This window comes from Anomaloglossus baeobatrachus, chromosome 6 (assembly GCF_048569485.1).
Source record: "Anomaloglossus baeobatrachus isolate aAnoBae1 chromosome 6, aAnoBae1.hap1, whole genome shotgun sequence".
NCBI classification, from domain to species: Eukaryota; Metazoa; Chordata; class Amphibia; order Anura; family Aromobatidae; genus Anomaloglossus; species Anomaloglossus baeobatrachus.
Window position 1 is genome coordinate 218,134,875 of NC_134358.1, and position 15,562 is coordinate 218,150,436.

Sequence of the window (15,562 nt, forward strand, 5' to 3'; positions counted from 1 at the left end):
TTTCGTCCACTATAGGGTGCCAACCTCCGCGGCTAGGAAGGGAGGCATTAGGGAATCCTGGCCCGGGCCCCATCTCCTGAAGTGTATGCTAGTACCTTGGTTTTACTTGCACTTTACTATTTTGGTTTATAATAAAATTTTGGATTTTATGGAGGTTTTTTTCTTTTTCATTTTGGTTGTCCTAAAATACCCCTTGATATATCTATGTGAGGTCTGTGCTGTGTAAAGTGTCACAATTGTCGCATCTAATGGACGCAACAATTCTGGGCGACCTCAAGCTGCTGTTTTTAGGATGGTGGGGACCCAATAACCATGGGTCTCCCCAGACTGAGAATTCCTGCCTTCAACGGTCGGCTTTGTCAGTGTTATTTCTTGACATAGGTTCCCCATAATATCATACCCAGCATAGATAAAGCATACGGCTACAGGCTGCAGCTCCCAGCCATGTGCTTATCTTGGCTGTGTATCAAAAAAGAGGAACCTTATGCATTTTTTTTAAATTATTTAAATATGTAATTAAAAAAACAGTGTGCAGTCCCTCTAATTTTCATACATGTCTCAGGACATCAATTGGTGAGACCGTTCCTTTATTTCTCAGTCACATTTAATGTTGTTTTTGCACTCTGCTGTATGTATACTTGGAGCTATTTATACAGCATAGATGTGATTGGTGGGTCTGGTGATGGTTATTTATGTCTGGTTTAAACACATGCGTCACAGACCACCGTGGTACCTGTTCACACAGGTTTTTCTTTTTGTGTATTGTATGTCATTGGGTACTCAATTTTAACTGTGGTATTTAAAGTTAAGTTTTAATTAATTCTCTACCCCTGCTGTATATTCTCAGCTCCACATTTCTAGATGTTTCCATTAGTTGTCAGAAAGTCTTTTTCTCTTCTTGTTCTAGCATTCTCCAAAGATGAGAACTTTGCCAAGGGCCTGAAACTGGGTAAGCTCTTCTTGTAAGATCTCAAAACAATCTAGAGTGATGTAGGAGGATTAGGGATGGGAGAGCATGCTTGCCAGTACTCAGTGCTTGCCCGAGCATCTCAGTACTCGAGATACTCGGCGAGCGCCGAGTACTGGCGGGATGCTTGGCACATGCTCGGCTCCACGTCCCTGCATGTGGGTGCTCTTTACAGAGTCAGCCCACATCCAGGGATTGGCTGCAACACACTGGAATGCCACAGCCATGTTGGTTATGGCACTACAGTGATTGGCTGGCCGCACAGCGTCATCGGGTCTATATAAGACCTGATGGCACTGTGCTCGTCACGCTGATCCACAGTCAGCTAGTGTAGGGAGAGGTGCTGCTGAGCTAGGGACAGATTTAGTGTGTCAGAAAGCACGGGTGGAAGAATGCTTCTGCTCCCCGTGCTGCCTAATCACTCAATGAGTGAGCAGAGACTGCGGGTTGGTAAGCAGTGACTTCACCGCTACCACCCTTGTCATAGTAACCTAACGATCGTGTTACTATAGCAACGATGATCTCCAATCACTTGATTACCGGCACCGCTATTAACTGGATAATGCAGGAGCCACAAGAGTTAACTCCCTGTTTACTGGCACCACTATTCACCGGCTCATGCAGGAGCCAATGAAAAGTGGCGCCGGGAATCAGGTGATCGGAGATCACCGTTGCTATAGTAAACCGCTTGTTAGGTTACTATGGCAACGGTAGCAGCGTTGACGTCACTGCTTACCAACCCGCAGGCTCTGCTCCCTCATTGAGTAATTAGACAGCACAGGGAGAAGAAGCGTTATTCCTCCCTCCATGCTTTCTGATATAGTAGAACTGCATCGGTTGAAGAAGATAGAAAAAAGAAAACAGACGACTAGGATCGTGGAGGGGTGAGAGGAAGTAATAAAGATGGAGTCCCTAAGTGTGTCTGTGTATTGCTAATAAAGTATTTTTTCTCTGTGTGGTGTCTTTTTTAATCCATTATTGGAGATTCTTAATGGTTAGGTTAAACTTGGCCTGACATTAAGAATGTTGGGCTTAATACCAGCTGGTAAAACAAAGCTGGTATTAACCTCTTAGTACTCAGCGTGCCACCCGGGACTTGGTGTGTCATCTCTCTGCCATTCGACAGGACCCTGCGACGTCAGAGAAGAAGGCAGCCATCACCGCTCGGTCGCTTCCCTCCTGGTCAGCGACCCGCCGCCCTGAGGTAAAATAGCTCCACCTGTGGGGAGCTGAGAGATCTTAAGCTGCCGTCACCATCGCCTCGGAGGCCGGCCGCGGGCAGCGCTGGTATATCCGCTTACCAGACACCACAGGTGGCGTCATGTATATCCCCAAAATCATCCCTGTACACCATTCCCCAGCCGCAGAGTGAGCGCCCAGGGCACGAAGCCGGGACCGACCACCTGTGATAACCCCATCGAGAGTAAAGTAGCCGTATTCCCGGCGCCAGAGTACCCCTACCGAAAACCCAGATGGTCGACTCAAAAGCGCCATTTTCTGGGGTGGCTGTGGACTGAAATTAGCAGCAGGGGAGTCAGAAAGCTTGGGCCACCCTGCACTGCGGATTCCATTCCCCAGCTGTTTACTTGTACCTGGCTGGACACAATAATTGGGAGAAGCCCACGTTGTTTTTTTTAAATTATTTCATGAAATAATTAAAAAAAGGCTTCCCTATATTTTTGGTTCTCAGCCAGGTACAAATAGGCAGCTGGGGGTTGGGGGCAGCCTGTACCTGCCTGCTGTACCTGGCTAGCATACAAAAACAGGTGACAGCATCAGCTGATTATCGGGAGGTCCTGGAGCCGATTGGACGTGTCCCGGGAGTCTTCAAAGAGGTGAGTATGCGTTTATTTCTACTGTTCACTTTTGATTTCGCTTAGCAGTGAATGTACAGGCAGAGAGAAGCTGCCACACATACGCTATTAAGCAAAAGTGCATGTCACACGGGAGGAGGAACACAGGAACCCCTCTAATACTCAGACAACATTGTTTACAGCAGTGACCTGGAAGTCAGAAATACTTACAGAGGTCTTCCCCATTCTGTTCTCATGTCATTTGAGCACTGTACTTATACATTTGTGACATTTTTAGGCTTTCTGCAGACCGCCGGGGGTGCCGCCGAAAAAATCCTCAAGTTTCCCATAGGTAACATTGGGCTTGGTGCTCGAGTTGTACACCCGAGCATTTCAATATGCTCGATCCGAGCATCGAGCACCAGATCATTTTAATGCTCGCTCATCCCTAAGCAGGATGCATTTAGTGATATGTATGGCACCAAAATAAACATCAGACTAAGTGGGGAGGATGCTACTGCCAATTCTCACCTATATGTGAATGTCAACTCATTTTACTGGTTGTATGTGCAAATGCATCAGGAACAAAGACCTTAATTTTTGGAGACATGTCCTGTGGTCTGATAAAACTAAAATTGAACTGTTTGGCTATAATTACCATTATTATGTTTGGAGGAAAAAGGTAGAAGCTTTAAAGCCTAAAGCCCGCTACACACGCTTCAATATATCTCACAATCCGTCGTTGGGGTCAAGTTGTAAGTGACGCACATCCGGCATCGTTTGTGAGGTATCTGCGTGTGACAGCTACGTGCGATCAGGATTGAACGCAAAACCGTTGATCGCAAACACATCGTATCATTCTCTAGAATTGAGCGTTTTGTTGCACGAACCTAGTCAATTGTAACGTGTGACATCCCTCATACGATTGTGATGTCTGAGGCTATGTGCGCAGGTGTGCGCTCTGCACCGCAGCTTAAAAAAGGTCCGCTTCAGAGCGCAGCTGAAAAGCTGCGTTCTGAAGCGCCTCACAATGTCTGTCATTCACTAATCTCTGTCAGTCGGTCACTATCTCTGTCCCTCACTCTCTGTCCATGTCAGTCTATCCCCCTCTCTCATATACTCACTGATCCCCGGCGCTGCACGGCGTTCACACTGCTCCGGCGGCTTTTACTGTTTTGAAAAAGCCGGCCGCCCATTAAACAATCTCGTATTCCCTGCTATCCCCGCCCACCGGCGCCTATGATTGGTTACAGTGAGACACGCCCCCACGCTGAGTGACAGGTGTCACACTGCACCCAATCACAGCAGCCGGTGGGCGTGTCTATACTGTGTAGTGAAATAAATAATTAAATAATTAAAAAAAACGGCGTGCGGTTCCCCCCAATTTTAATACCAGCCAGATAAAGCCATACGGCTGAAGGCTGGTATTCTCAGGATGGGGAGCTCCACGTTATGGGGAGCCCCCCAGCCTAATAATATCAGCCAACAGCCGCCCAGAATTGCAGCATACATTATATGCGACAGTTCTGGGACTGTACCCGGCTCTTCCCGATTTGCCCTGGTGCGTTGGCAAATCGGGGTAATAAGGAGTTATTGGCAGCCCATAGCTGCCACTAAATCCTAGATTAATCATGTCAGGCGTCTATGAGACACCCTCCATGATTAATCTGTAAATTACAGTAAATAAACACACACACCCGAAAAATCCTTTATTAGAAATAAAAAACACAAACATATACCCTGGTTCACCACTTTAATCAGCCCCAAAAAGCCCTCCATGTCCGGCGTAATCCAGGATGCTCCAGCGTCGCTTCCAGCGCTGCTGCATGGAGGTGACCGGAGCTGCAGCAGACACCGCCACTCCGGTCACCTCCACGCAGGTAATGAAGACAGCCGCGCGATCAGCTGCTGTCACTGAGGTTACCCGCTGTCACTGGATCCAGCGGTGGCCGCGGGTAACCTCAGTGACAGCTCAGCTGATCGCGCTACTCACCTCAGTTGCTGCGTGGAGGTGATAGGAGCGGCGGTGAGTAGCGCGATCAGCTGAGCTGTCACTGAGGTTACCCGCGGCCACCGCTGGATCCAGTGACAGCGGGTAACCTCAGTGACAGCTCAGCTGATCGCGCGGCTGTCTTCATTTGCTGTGTGAAGGTGACCGGAGCGGCGGTGTATTCTGCAGCTCCGGTCACCTCCATGCAGCACAGCTGGAAGCGTAGATGGCTGGCTAACAAATATGGCACCTCTGTCCTGACAAGGTATGTGAAAACGTATAGCCAAATCGGCATAAGGTACCTTCCCTGATGAAGCCAGCAGATGTAATCCGTGCGAAACGCGCTTAGGAAGGCTCCTCTCACTGGTGTGGGATGCTCTGGTGATCACCCTCTTGACTATGTGTAAGTTATGGGATTGTTTTTGGATCTTCTTTATATGACTAGTCTGGTCTCTGGTGCCTCTGCCCTGCCCAATGGATTTATGCCGATTTGGCTATACGTTTTCACATACCTTGTCAGGACAGAGGTGCCATATTTGTTAGCCAGCCATCTATGACTATTTATGATCCTTTGCCCCTGCTAAGATTACCGCCCCATTTGGGGTGTTTGTCACCTTTGCTCCCCCACTTATATGTGGTATTTCACCTTGTCCGTTATTAGCACTATATGTATATATTTTTTGTAATGATTGAAATCCAATTTTTAAAAAAATTCATATAATAAAGCTTTTTGATGTTTTATACGAACAGCCTTTGTAAGCTCCAGTCCTTTCTTCTTTTTTGTTTATGTGCCTTATGGAGTGGCGTTGATTTTGACGCGAGATGTGCCTTGGTTCAATGTTTTTGTGTCTCATGATCTAAAGGATCGCACACAAAATTGACCAATTTAACATAGACTACTAATGCACGTGTGACAGCAAATGAACGACCTACGTGCAATCTCATAAGATCCCGTATGCAACCTGGGCGTGTCACATCGCAAATGCGATTGTACAACTAATTGCAACGTGTAAAGTGGGCTTAAGAATATCATCCCAGCTGTGAAACAAGGGAGTGGCAGCTTCATTTTGTGGGGTTGCTTTGCTGCAGGAGGGACTGATGCACATCACAAATTGGATGGCATCATGAAGAAAGATTATGTGGAAATATTGAAGCAATATCTGAAGACTAGAGATGAGCCACCCCCCTAGTTATCGAGTTCGGTTCAGTTCGTCAAACGCGGGTGTGTTCGCTGAACGTTCGACGAACACCTTTGAACCCCATCGAAAACAATGGCAGGCAAACACAAACACATACAAACACATAGAAAACACAAAAACAAGTTCAGCTTACCAGCGTAGAAGCCACATGACAAATCAGGAGGTGCACGGATCGATCCAGATGAGCCAGTTCTGGTATGAAGTACGTATACACAGAGTAAACTCCTTCTACGGTGTCCAAAAGTGAAACTACTCAGAAGTCCTTATAGGGCAAGGACATGTGACATACACATGCTCTTGCTTGTATGCAAAAAATGCATTTTGCTGTGTGTGTGTGATTGGCTGACAGCTTGGCCCGCCCCACTGTACGTGCAGTTAGGAAAAAAAATGGAGATCGCCATTATTTCAGGAACCCCCGCCCCACCCCACGCACACTATACATTGAATTTGGATATTATTATTAACATTGCGCACATTGCGTAGTGTCCATGCATATAATTCTGCAGCGATTTAGCAGCACATGTGAATGTATTGTGATTGCAGAATTGATGTAGAATGTATGCACGCTGGATGCTTGCTCTGTCATTCAGCTCGGTTCCATGCCCGCTGACAGCAGAAGGTACTTTCACACTTGCGTTGAATGGCATCCGTCACAATGTGTTGTGTGATGCATGTGATGGATGCGTTGTAAATAGTGTGATATAAAGGCAACGGATTCCTGTGAAATTAAGCATTGCGTTAAGCCGAGAGAGGGAGAGAGTGAGCCCCCATCATCACCGCACAACTGGCACTGCCGCACTCATCATCATCCCCGCACACACCCCAGCACTACCGCACCCATCATCATCCCCCCACACACCCTGGCACTACCGCACCCATCATCAACCCCCCACACACCCTGGCACTACCGCACCCATCATTATCACCGCACACACCCTGGCACTACCGCACTCATCATCATCCCCGCACACACCCCAGCTCTACCGCACCCATCATCATCCCCCCACACACCCTGGCACTACCGCACCCACCATTATCACCGCACACACCCTGGCACTACCGCACTCATCATCATCCCCGCACACACCCCGGCACTACCGCACTCATCATCATCCCCGCACACACCCCAGCACTACCACACTCATCATTATCCCCACACACACTCCGGCACTACCGCACCCATCATCATCCTCGCACACACCCTGGCACTACCACACTCATCATTATCCCCACACACACTCCGGCAGTACCGCCCCCATCATCATCCCCGCACACACCCCGGCACTACCGCACTCATCATCATCCCCGCACACACGCAGGCACTACCGCACCCATTACCATCACCGCACACACCCCGGCACTACTGCACTCATCATCATCCCCGCACACACGCAGGCACTACCGCACTCATCATCATCCCGCACACACGCAGGCACTACCGCACCCATCATCATCACCGCACCCCCCCCGCACTACCGCACTCATTATCATCCCCGTACACACTCTGGCACTACCGCACTCATCATGATCCCCGCACACACCCCAGCACTACCACACCCATCATCATCTCTGAAGAAAAACAAAAAGCCAGCACTAAATGTGCACTTCAGCACTAAAAATTCCAAACTGTACTTATGATAAAAAAAAAATTGAGATTTTTGGCAAAAAATTGCAATTTCTTGAGCTGCCTCGCCACGTCACGGCAAATCTCATTTGAGGCAGTCCTACACTAAAATATTTTTATAAAATGTGCCATGCGGCCATGCAGCATTTGCTTGGACCTGTCCCGCCCACAGCCATGACTCAGTCATGGGTACGGGATTGAAATAGACCAGGTGAGTGCTGCTAAGAGCAGTTCTACTATTCATATGTGAGGCCGTATGGCACATTTTATAAAAATATTTTAGTGTAGGACTGCCTCAAATGAGATTTGCCGTGACGTGGCAAGGTAGCTCAAAAATTGCAATTTTTGCCAAAAATCTCAAAATTTTATAATAAGTACAGTTTGGAATGTTTAGTGCTGAAGTGCACATTTGGTGCTGGCTTTTTGTTTTTTCTTCATTGAATTGGTCGGTGGCTGACCTCCCCCATGCTATGCACCCCAATTTGGGATGTATTCCACCTGTCTAGATTTTGGTGGTTGGTGACTGTACACATTCAGTCATCAGGCCTTGTCCACAGGCTTTTTACTTCATGCAGCATTTGCTTTGACCTGTCCCGCCCACAGCCATGACTCAGTCATGGGTACGGGATTGAAATAGACCAGGTGAGTGCTGCTAAGAGCAGTTCTACTATTCATATGTGAGGCCGTATGGCACATTTTATAAAAATATTTTAGTGTAGGACTGCCTCAAATGAGATTTGCCGTGACGTGGCGAGGTAGCTCAAGAAATTGCAATTTTTTGCCAAAAATCTCCAAACTTTATAATAAGTACAGTTTGGAATTTTTAGTGCTGGAGTGCACATTTGGTGCTGGCTTTTTGTTTTTTCTTCATTGAATTGGTCGGTGGCTGACCTCCACCATGCTATGCACCCCAATTTGGGATGTATTCCACCTGTCTAGATTTTGGCGGTTGGTGACTGTACACATTCAGTCATCAGGCCTTGTCCACAGGCTTTTTACTTCATGCAGCATTTGCTTGGACCTGTCCCGCCCACAGCCATGACTCAGTCATGGGTACGGGATTGAAATAGACCAGGTGAGTGCTGCTAAGAGCAGTTCTACTATTCATATGTGAGGCCGTATGGCACATTTTATAAAAATATTTTAGTGTAGGACTGCCTCAAATGAGATTTCCCGTGACGTGGCGAGGTAGCTCAAGAAATTGCAATTTTTTGCCAAAAATCTCAAAATTTTATAATAAGTACAGTTTGGAATTTTTAGTGCTGGAATGCACATTTGGTGCTGGCTTTTTGTTTTTTGCATCATCATCTCTGCACACACCCCGGCACTACCACATGAATCATCATCCCCGCACACACGCAAGCACTACCTGAGTGAAGTCTCCGGTGACAACGCGGCTCACTTCAGTTGCTATGTGGAGCTGACACAGAGCGGTCGTGTTCTACGGCGCTCCCTCTCAGCTTCATGTAGCAGAGCGGAAAGCGTCGTGTGGATTACTTCGAACCTGGATGGGTGTTTGAGGATTAATAAAGTGGTAAATGAAGGGTTTTTTTGTCTTTTATTACAAATAAAGGATTTTTCGGGTGTATGTGTTTATTTACTTTCACTTACAGGTTAATCATGGAAGGTATCTCGGGGAGATGCCTGCCATGATTAACCTAGGACTTAGTGGCAGCTATAAGCTGCCATTTTACTCCTTATTACCCCGATTGCCACCGCACCAGGGCAATTCGGGATGAGCCAGGTAGAGTTCCGGCATGGTCGCATCTAATGGATGCGGCAAATCCGGGCGGCTGCTGGCTGATATTGTTAGGGTGGTGGGCTCCCCATAACATGGCGCTCCCCATCCTGACAATAACAGCCTCCAACCGTGTGGCTTTATCTTGGCTGGTATCAAAATTGGGGGGACCGCAGTTTTTGTTTTTTAATTATTTATTTATTTTACTGCACGATATAGACCCGCCCACCGGCGGCTGTGATTGGCTGCAGTGAGACATCTGTCACTCAGCATGGGGTCATGTCTGACTGCAACCAACCATGCGCCGGTGGGCAGGAAAAGCAGGGAATACGAGATTGAATAATGAGCGGTAGCCATTTTCAAAAGAGGAAAAGCCGCCGAAGCTTTGTGACAGCCATGCAGCTGATCGGTGAGTAGGAAAGAGAGAGGGATTGTGCTAGGGACGCAGGACACAGGCAAATACGCAACGTGCGCACATAGCCTTACTGTGAAAAGCCACGCTTTTGGTGATCGAACCATTATTGAACTGTCGAACGTGAAGCAAATCGTTTGAGTTCATCGAACGACTCGAACATCGCCCAAAACAACTCGAATTTGAAATTGGTGAATGGTTCGATTCGAACATCTCTCATCTCTACTCAAGACATCAGCCAGGAGCTTAAAGCTAGGGTGGAAATGGGTCTTTCAAATGAAGAATGATCCGAAGCATACTGCCAAACTGGTTACAAAATTGCTTAAAGATAACAAAGTCTTTCGAGTGCCCATCATAAAGCCCTGATCTCAATACTATTGAAAATTTATGGGCAAAGCTGAAAAGGCAGATGCAAGCAAGGCGATATACAAACATGGCTCAGTTAGGCGGCCTTTACACGCTGCAACATCGCTAGCATAGGCTAGCGATGTTGCGTGCAATAGCACCCGGCCCCGAACATTATCGCTACAGCAGCGTCACACGCACATACCTGCTCTGCGACGTCGCTGTGACTGGCGAACCGCCTTCCTTCTAAGGAGGCAGTTTGTTCAGCGTCACAGCGACGTCACAGCAGCGTCACTGAACCGCCGCCCAATAGAAAAGGAGGGGAGGAGATGAGCGGCCGGAACATGCCGCCCACGTCCTTCCTTCCTCCTCTTCCGGTGGACGCAGGTAAGGAGATGTTTGTCGTTCCAGGGGCGTCACACATAGCGATGTGTGCTGCCGCAGGAATGAGAAACAACATCGTTACTGCAGCAGGAACGATAATTGGGAATAGGGGGGCATGTCACCGATGAGCGCTTTTGAACGTTTTTGCGACGATTCAAAATCGCTCATAGGTGCCACACACAACGACATCACTAAAGCGGCCGGATGTGCGTCACAAATTCCATAACCCCAACGAGATCGCATTAGCGATATCGTAGCGTGTAAAGCCACCCTTACACCAGTTCTGTCATGAGGAATGGGCCCAAAATCCTACCAACTAATGTGAGAAGCTTGTGCAAAGATATCCAAAACGTTTGAAACAAGTCATACAGTGTAAGGGTAATGCTACTAAATACTAATGAAGTGTATGTAAAGTTTTGACTTTGCACAAAGTAATAAAAATGCGTTAAAACATTCTCCCTCTCATTATTCTGGCATTTGGCAAATATAAATCATTTTGGTTCATAATTGGCCTAAAATGGGACAGATTTATTCTGATTTCTTGTCAGATAGTGAGAAAAGCATGCAGATGTGTCTTTTTAGATAGTGTATGTAATCTTCTGGTTTCAACTGTAGTAGAGCTGGAATCATTGTGGGACATCGCGTGGATTATGTCAGAACTGGGTGTTTTGGGGGTTAATAATTTGGAGAAAGAGGGTTTTCAATTTTATTTCAAATAAAGGATTTATTCGCTGTTTGTATTTTATTTCTTTTCACTTACAGATTAGTAAGTATACTCCCCCCCCACCCTGTGTCCACGTCTGTGATTGGTTGCAGTCAGTTTGCTGTATAGTAGTGTAAAAAGAAATAAGTAAATTATAAAAAAAATTGAGTGGAAAAAGACATAGGGTTCTCCCTTTTTTTATACCTAACCATGATTAAGCAGACAGGTGGGGGCTAGTATTATCAGGATAGTAGTCACCATGGATATTGAATCCATAGCCTAAAAATACCAGCCTGCAGCTCCTAAAATTTTTGCATCCATTGCAACAATTATGAACTGTACCCTGCTTATCTCAATTGCCCTGGTGCAGTGGCAATTGGGGTAATTAGGGGTTAATGACAGCTCTGAGCTGCCACTAAGCCCTATTGTAGACTAGTGATGGGAGGCATATATGAGACCCCCCATTACTAATGTTGTAATGATGAGCCAAGTAGAGCCTGGAATTTGTTGTCACATCTAATGGAGTCAACAATTATGGGCAGCTGCAGGTTTTTAATTTTAGGTTGGGGAGGTACCAATATTCATGGAGCCTTCCATTGTGATAATACCATCTCCCAACTATCTGCTTTACCATGGCTGGATATCAAAAATGGGGGGACCCTACATCTTTTTTCTCCCTCTATTTTGATTGGAAGCAATGAATATTTATAAACCTTAATTTGCAGACCCGGAAGAGAGTCTGACTGCAGCGTGATCTTCCGGGAAACAACGGGAAACACAGTATAAATATCCTCCTCTTACTTCCATTTAACTTTCACTGCAGCCCTCATCACTTAATAGTACTACGGCCATTTTACAGCCCCAAACATCTCGTCCCTATTGACTTGTATGGAGTTCATTGTTCGGGGTTAAGCTCAGAGTCAAGTTTGCTCACCGATCCTAATTTTTTTTTCCCGTGCTGTTTCTGCAAACCCAATTATCCACAGGTTGACTCATCATTACTCAGGAATGCAGATTTTTTTTTTACATTTAGTGTAGAAAGCATTTGCATTTTAATAAAATTGCCCATATCAAGCTCATTTACTATCCTCTGTCAGTCTGCTCCACTGGCCTGCATCTACTCCATGAACACAACCCAGAGGTCCCTGTTGTAAGTCCCAATCCATATATAGATATTAAAAGGTGAAGGCCATGGTATCTCTAGGATATGCATAATCGATTGGCTTGCACACTGTGTTAACCCTATTAAGAGCTACTAGGTTTCCAGTTCATCCTTACATAAATATCTGACCATAAAAAGGTTTAAAGGTTATAGCTACTTCCTTTTCTAATTGATGGCTTATCCTTAGGATAGGTTAGAGATATCTGATCTGTGGGGGTGCGACATCCGGCACTACCACTGATCAGCTTTTATCAGTGCTAGCGGCGTTTGGAAGATCTTCTACACTGTTGGAAAACAGCATCTCCACCACTTCTATGATGCCTGTTTCCGAATACTGCTGTCCCTATTCAAATGATGTTATTTTTAGCTGACAAGATTACCTTTTTAATATATAAGTAGTGCACTATACAGTATGTGATCTGATCTCTTTCTTGTATGCTAACTTTGACATAGCTCTCACCCACTCTATTTCTTATATTTGATTTTTCTCTATCTTTCTGTATTTCTCCTTCTTCTCTTTCGTACAATATAAGTTTTACATTGCAATGAATATATACACCATTTACACTTTTTATTACCATTACACATACTGAAGAAATGCAGCTGGATGATTTACCTATAGGTTTAATGGTTGATAATTATTTTAGCAACATTTTATGGCACCAATCTGTACACACTCAATAAAGAGTTTTTCAGCTGTGTTTTATTTATCTGCGTGTATGTTGCAATAAATTGTATGATGTTATATTAAAAAATGAGATAGAAAACAGGTGTTTCATAAAAATTGTGTATAAAAACATGGGAAATTGGTTTACATTTCATAGTTGTATATGAAATGATATGTTTGGCACAAAAATTGAAGATATAATGCCCAGGTCTAAATCTGAAAACTTTGATAAAATTGCTTTGTATAATTTCCCACCTAACTACTAAAAATCCTAACAGGGAACTGTACTTTCAACAAACTTTGCATAAATCAATAGGACAGGCACAAAAGACAAACTTTATAATTTATCTTATCTGAGAAATTTGCTTATTTCTCCACTTAGGAGCCACATCCTTAACTTTCCCTGTCTCCTCAACTCACTATTCAAACTGAATAATCTCTACTTTGTCATGTCTTGAGATGGATTGCCAGCAAAGGGATGAGTCAGATTATAAACTAGAGATGAGAGAACATGTTTGAAAAAGGTTCACAAATTTCAAACTCGGCACGAGCCTTGCCCATTCAGATTCGGATTCGGATTCTTGAGCGCTTTTCTCAAAATTGGTAAAATGTGGCCTTTGTTTGGTTAATGTTTGAGTTTACACTATTGCAGCCTGCAACACTATAACAACCATCCACTTCCGACCCCGTCACAGCCATGTCAAGTGCACAGAATGAACAAGAATTAACACGTTGATGACATGTTGCAACATTTAATTTTTTTATCCATTCTTCAAGGATGGACTCTTTTAGAGCCTGGATGTTGGTTGGAAAGTGATGCTCAACTTGTCTTTTCCTAAGTCCTCATTCGTGTTTCAGTTGGGTTCAGATCAGACACACTTGGCAACTGAATTACTTTCACCCTGTTCAGAAATGCATCAGTAGCTTTATGTGTATTGAATCACTGTCATGTTGGAAAGTGCATGTCTGTGAAGGGCATGGAGTGATGGTAGCTAATTCTCGTTTAATATCAAGCATCTTTGATTTCATGGTTCAATGAAATGTAGCTCCCTGAAACAAGGGACACTCATGTAGTCCCACATAAGGGCAATACCACCCCCATGTATCACTGTAGGCACGATGCATTTTTCTTTCTACTTCTCACTAGTGATGAACGAGCACTAAAATAGTTGAGTGTTAGGTACTCGAATCAAACAGGTTGCATGGTCGGACGAGCTCAACTCGTGTACCGAGTATAATGGAAGTCAATGGAAAACTCTAGCATTTTTCCAGAACACCCTAACAGGAGGGCTAGGGGGCAGGAGAATAGATTAACTGGATGGAAACATTGTTCAAATTGAATGGGAACAGCATGGGGAAGACGCCTGGATGCATCTCTGACTCTCAGGTTGCTCCAGGGAACGAAATAAATAATTAATAAAATATTATGTGTAGTCCCCCTATTTTTGATCACCAGTTTAGGTATAGCAGACAGTAGAGGTCTGGGAAACTCAAGAATATTTGGCCCTTTACAGCCTAAAAATTACCAGTCGGCAAGCCCCCCAGAATTGGCGCATCACATTAGATGTACCAACTCTGGTGCTTTGCACGGCTCTTCCTGATTGCCCTGGTGTGGTGGCAATTGGGGTAATATTTTGGGGGGTTGATATCAGTTGTGTAATATCAGCTGGCATCATGTGCAGGGATAAGTAATGCAGAGGTGTCTATCGGACACTCCCATTACTAACCCAGTAATTTAAAAAAAAAAAAAAAAGACTCCCCCACACTATCCCTCCTTCACCATTTTATTATAAAAAATGTTCCCATGAACTTCTGTTATAGTCCATGTTCTCCAAATGCAGCTCTAGCGACTGTGAATAACATTAAAGTATAGCTATTTACAGGTTCTGGGTAGTGATGACAACTCTCATCAGAGCCACTGGCTCAACGCTGTGCTCAGCGATACTCGGCATTGCTGATGGGCATTCTCGTCACTTTGCGGCGCCTATGAATAGCAGTACTTTACTGCTATTCCAAGTAGCCGGTAGAGATGAGCCACCCCCCTAGAGTTCGAGTTCGGTTCGTCAAACGGTACCCCGTTCGACGAACCGTTCGACGAACCTCTTGAACCCCATTGAAAACAATGGGAGGCAATCACAAACACATAAAAACACATTATAAATGTACACATACAGTTAATAAACTTTGCGATGCATCCTGCACTCTGTCTCCCGCAGCTTTTCCATCGGATGATCGCTGCGTCCTCCCGGTAACCAGCAGTGATGACAGGACCTATCATGACGTCAAAATAGCATGTGACCAGTCACGTGTCTATTATCTCATTGGCTACAGACTGGTCACATGGCTTTGACGTCATGCTAGGTTCTGTCATTGCATCTCTCCGGTACACGGTGCACGTTTGTGTATCGCCGTGTACCGGCGACATGCTCTGGCACACGGTCGACTCCCCAATCTGCTTCCCTGTTCCGTTATTGACCGGCTGACACAGCCGGTCAATAACAGAGATCACCGTTTCCATAGCAACGCGCCTGTTAGCGGTGAAGTCACCACTAACAGCACGCAGCGGCACCGGGAATCA